This window comes from Oxyura jamaicensis, chromosome 3, assembly GCF_011077185.1.
Source record: "Oxyura jamaicensis isolate SHBP4307 breed ruddy duck chromosome 3, BPBGC_Ojam_1.0, whole genome shotgun sequence".
In the NCBI taxonomy this organism is placed as follows: domain Eukaryota; kingdom Metazoa; phylum Chordata; class Aves; order Anseriformes; family Anatidae; genus Oxyura; species Oxyura jamaicensis.
Genome location: NC_048895.1, coordinates 40,988,639 through 40,994,638, shown reverse-complemented (window position 1 = coordinate 40,994,638; position 6,000 = coordinate 40,988,639).

Here is a 6,000-nt window from a genome sequence, read left to right as displayed (position 1 = left end):
CAAAATGACCTGGATTTTCTTGAAAAAGATATTTTAATGCTATCTTAACTTGTACAAAGAAGTTCTCCAGGGAGTAACCAGGAACTGAAGACTCTGGCCAGCCTGTTCTTGGAACATTTGAATGCGATTGTTACTTAAAGATTAATTATCCAGCACAGCAATGTGAATGTTCCTGTAATTTCTTGCAGTTGGTGTGGGCAGAATCATTTGGTGTATGCTTGTTCTTTCTTTTGTGTGAACATACTTCTTTTGATGCTTTTACAATGGTGGCTGGGTATCTTAGAAACATTAAGGCTGGAAAAAACCTCCAAGATCATCTGGTCCAGTCATCATCCTACTACCAATGTCACCCACTAAACCATGTCCCTAAGCACCATGTCCAACCCTTAGAGGAGGTATGGCAGTAGATGTAAATAAATTCTGCATCTGATTCAGCATCAAGAGTACAGGTAAGAATATTTATTTATTTAAGAAAAAAAAAGGCTTTTTTTTTTTTTTGTAATAGTTTCTATTGCTACCTTTTAACTTCCTTTTTCCTTTTCCCCGTGGGCTTATTAGCCCATCTTTGGGTAGATCCCCTCACCTCCCATCTTTGGGAGGTGAGGAAGTATCTGTTTGCACAGTAGCAACAGGCACCATAATAATAAAGTCTAGCGATGCAGTGAAATTCAAAGTTTTAAGGCCCGTCTTACAAACACATGCCTGTGTGATTTCAGTGAGGCTGCCTAGGTAACAAATATTCACATGGCCAGTGAGTGTCAGTATAGAGTCCAGAGGGGCATACTTACAAGCCAAGCTGCACAGGCTATTTATTTTATAGGCAGTGTTACGACAGTAATATTAAGATCTGCATACAAGAGTGTGACAAGGAAAAAGATCCTGTCTCTCATTAGCCACCTCTTAATATAACTGGTTAGATTACTACAGTGCATGCAGCATGATACTTTATCTAGTACATTTTTTGATGTGAGTTAAGGTTGCTTAATGTTTTGTAGCTTTAGATATTCTAAACTAATGTCAGAGAGTCCTTGCAAGTATGTAACAGGCTTTTTCCTGATCCTAAGTGAAAATGAGCAAACCAAACTTGAGTTAAACATCTCAATGCTGTTGAAAATCTAGTATCTATGATCTGTTAGTTGATAGCTTTCTTTCATAGAATCACAGAATATCCTGAGTTGGAAGGGACCCACAAGGATCATTGAGTCCAACTCCTGACCCTACACAGGACCACCCAAAAATCAGATCGTATCTCTGAGAGCGTTGTCCAAATGTTTGAACTCCAGCAGGCTTGGTGCTGTGACTGCTGCCTTGGGGAGCCTATTCAGGCTTTTTCTTCTGGTAGCATGGAGAACAGATACACAGAGATAGGTGAGTAGGTTGGATTTACTCATCTGTTTCACAGAACCACAGAATTGCTTATGTTGGAAGAGGCCTCTGGAGATAATATAGTCTGCCCTCACCCCCTGCTCAAGTAGGATCAGCTTGAGCAGGTTGCTCAGGACCATGCCTAGTCGAGTTTTGAATATCTCTACAGATGGAGACTTAAGAACCTCTCCACAAAGAGAAAGAATAGGACTATTCATTCCCCTCGCAGTTCTGTAAAGCATGTGAATCATTCAAAAGTTCCTAACCTCCTTTTTATGGCAGACAGGATTAGGCAATAAAATTTTATGAAGCCTTTTTACTCTTCTGCCTTCCACATTAAAAGTAATGTTTGTTGTTTCTGTTACCAGGCAGAAAAAATGGCATCTAAATGCTATCAACAGTCAGAGGGGCACAAGATTTTCCCAGGTGTGATGGAGAGGTAGTTGTGCTAGGAAGCAGCTGGATCAAACATCAAGTATATCTGCCAGCGGTCTAGGTAAGTCAAAGACATCACGTATATTGTCCAGTGACATTAAGTTATTTTGAGTGTGTTGTTCCTGAAAGTGCTGGATTATCTCTTACCGGCTATTTCTAGGGATATTCACCCAAAGGCAATATACTGGTCAGATGCACTCTTGACTTTTAGAGAAATTAATATGCCTCTCCTGCATATGCAAGTTCCATCTGAAATGTTTAAGGCAGAGCTGATAGCAGTGTTTCTATCAGCCATGGTAGTTCTCATGAAAATGCCTACTCTTCTCACTGAAGAACCCCTGAAATTATTCCTATTGCTCCCGTCTTAGTAGTGAAAATCTTCATCACCAAGGCCCTGGTTGCTTCTCATGTGGGGTGCAGCTACCTGATGGCTGGCTCCTGGCACTGCAGCAGAGACACTCTGTTTTACCCACTTGTTAGACAGATGTTTGCAAGCCTTGTCTTATCACAAGGAAACTGTTTTTCTCTCCAATAGCTAGAAGTTTTCTGCTTCTAGCTATTAATGGGGTTAGGATTTTTGATTGTACCTTAGCCAATTTAGACCCAGCAGAAGTGTATTCTTTAGGTGCTTTGGGGGGATTTTTTTTATCACGGGTGCCCTCCTGTGGTTAAGCAAATACTGCTGTTTTTATAGATCTAGACCACTAAGAGAGATAACTGTACTGATGTTACCTCTATCTAGACTATCTAGAAGATCTAAAGAACAGGTATTGTCCACAATAATATCATGTTGGATAACTGACTGTGCAAGGCATATTAAGGGTGTCATAGCATGTGGCTACCACCTATGATGTCTTTAGCAAGTTGGAGGTCTCTACAGAATATATTCTCTCAAGCCTGCAGAGTTGCCATGTGAAACTCTTTCCAGAGTTATGCTATGAATTAGTGGATTTAGGAGAAAAATGTGCCTGAGACCATTTATTTATGTATTAGGGATTCTGAATCCCTTCCAGGCTTTCTGGGGTACTCTGTGGTTGTGCATTATATGTTTGTAGATACTAAAAGGAAAGATTCTCCTTTACCTGTAAATATTCTCCTAGATGCTTTTTAGGTATTTTTCTCCCTTTGCCTTTAAAACCTGTTAAGACTTTCAGGACTTTGAAGGAAGAAGGATGGGTGGACACCGGACACTTTGAAGGAAGAAGGATGCACCCTATCTGGCTGCATATGAGCCAAACAGAGGGGTCTAGCTTATGCGTCCCCAACAAATATTGCTGAAGGTAGTTCTCTAACAAAAAGCAGTATGTAAAGGTCTCTGTAGTATGAAAATTTAATTTCAGATTGTGGACAGTGCCAGAAGATGTTCTGCAGACACCATCTGATGATGTTCAGGGTATTTACGCTGATGTAGTTGTCACACCAAGGGGTAGCAAAATGTGTTCTCTCCCTGTCCTCTGCTTGTATATGTACTGTGTCACTCTTGACTCAAATCTGCTCTTCTTAGCAAATTCTGATGTGTTTCCTAGGTCTTTTTCTTTACCAGTTTCTCTGAAGTCTGTTTCTTTCTATTTCTGGAGGTATGCCCAGGAATTTGGTTCAGGACTTCTTAGGATGGATTGATCCCATAGATCAATCTGCTTTCATCAAACAGCTCTGTTTCTGTGGTAGGAGGCACCACTGAGATGTTTACTTATTTTTGTTTTAACAGTGGTGCCCCTACTGTAAGAAACACATTAGCTCTCCCATGTTTACAGACAGACTTATCATATTCCACTTCAGCCTTTTCTTTACTAGGGAAAGCCATCCTTCAGTCCTTCCTCCTGAACAACATCCTAGAACTTAGATCCCTCTCTGGGCTCTCTAATGCTTTCAGAGTTTGGGAGGGAGGCAAAGCAGTGTCCAAAAATCTCTAGCTGAGACCTTTATTGGCATCATCTTTGACAACGTCAACAGCCTTGTCGTGGTCAAAATAAGCCTGCTACTTCTCCCATTGCCAGATGGTTTGTTATCCTGTTGTAAGAAGAAATTAGGTTAATTTGTCAAGTCTTGTCAAACACTGGAGCTGCCACTTGTCACCTCTGAGGCGCTTCCAGAGCGTCCTGATTGGTTTGGGGTTGTGGGGTGGTTTTTAATTTTTGTTTTTTAATGGAACAGGTACATTACAAACTAGGTAGCTCACTCTGTTTTCTCAAGTGTTTGAAAAAACAACAAACAAAAACCCCACCATCTGTTATTTTCTACAGTCTTTCTTTTCTGTGGTTCTTAGAAATGACTGCTCCAATCAGATCAGCTAAGTTCATCAAGCCCAACTAATTAGGAAATTATTTTTCCCCACTTTTGAAGCTTTCCCTAGCCTGCTTTTTACCTACTTACACTGAAGCCTTACTTTTACTTGCTGGTTTTAATTGTGATAGGAGCTGCTTAACATCGGATCCATTTTAGAAAAGAATGATTCAAACAAGATCACAAAGACTTACGATTTCTTGGGATCAACTAATGAGGTGATGGCTTTGTCTGACTGCTGGGAATTATAGCATCACTTTCCTGGTGGTGGTGGTGGTGGTGGTGGTTGATTGGTTTTATTCCTACTGTATTTATAAAATCACTTTTTTTCGTCCAGTTTCACATTGTTTTTTTTTTTTTTTTTTCCTCTATGTGCTTTTACCATTTTTCTAAACTTCCTTTTCTTCGGCCATGTATTTTTAATTGGTAAAAGAAAAAGCACAATTTACCCAAGTTATCAGTCTTCTGTGGTTTCATTTCTCTCTCAAACTGAAGGAGTTTGAAGCCATGTCCTTGATCCAAGGATTCTAATTTTTTTCACTTACACTTTTCAGCCTGTGCTCAGGTCCTTCAGGTATTTTTGTTAGTCTGGAGGAGGTAGACTGAGTGTATCCTTTTGGAGTAAATTCAGAGACTTTCAATATCTGTGGTTCTTCCTATATTTTGGACTACCGAGCGAGCATATGAAGATTTTGATAACTAAACTGAAGTCTCCATATGTTTTTTATTCTTGAATCTTTGTATTTTATTATTTGTATTCTGGTTATGATACTTCTCATAAATTGTGTGAATGGACTAATTATTGTATTAAGACTTTCAGCTCTGCCTTATCCTCACTGGGGTGTTATACAACCATCTAATACCAGTTTTATTCACTCTTTTCTCTCCCCTTGCTTTATTGTGTCCATATTCATAAATAAATGTGTTCTGTCTCATTTTTATGTCAACATCAAGGATGCCTTACTATTTCCCTGCATGTTAAGGAATCAACGTACTAGAAGGAATCTAAGAGCTTGTCTAAGTAGGCTTGTACCTAATGGTGTCTGATACCAAAGAGTTAAAAACACTATATCTAAATGTTATCAATTCAGTGACCTCTCCCATGCCACTTTCAGCAATAATTAACAGTGCTGTTTCAAGAGAGTTTTCACAAATGTGCCTATGTAATTAAGTTGGATCAGTGCAGCCAACTTAGTTTGCTTTTGGGGTAGTAAGATTTCAGTACTTCAGGAGTTATACAAATGTTTTAGAAGGTCAATTAGACTTAAGCTTTTAAGAACTTTTACTTACATTTGATTAAATGCTGTCGTCTTGCTTTGATATTTAATATTTAGCTGGACAGCAGCTTTTAAAATAGGTTTACTCCTCTGTTTTTCAGTGCAGTGAGTTCAGGGAAGTTGTAACTACAGGCAGTACAACCTGGAGATAAGGCCACAGTTCCAGGGCAGGTTTGGCATTTGATCTTGGTTGAGCCAATTCACTTATTTGTAGCTTGTAATCTCTGGCTCTGGTCAGTAAGACAAACATAATTATTTCATCCTTTTCTGTAAAGCACTTAGTGAACTGCAGCCAAAGTCACCATGTTTCGCTGGTAAACAGCAGCTACAGCAGAGTTAATACCTTAACTTTACACACACAGTAGCACTAATTCTTAGCCTGGGAACTGAATACACAGCCAGGTGTACATACTTTTCTTTCAAAGCACAGGTTCCTAGAAGTTAAACTTTAACTTTGTTAAGGAATGCTTCCAATAAAAACTGTCTGCAATGATTTAACCAGTAATTGTCACGTTAGGGAAATAATTACACAAAGTTTAGTGGTTTAAGATTCTAATGATTGGTCAAAGTTACTAAAATTTAGCATTGATTTCTTGTTTCATAAAACAAATGCTGTTTTGTAGTTGCCCCTATCCCAAAT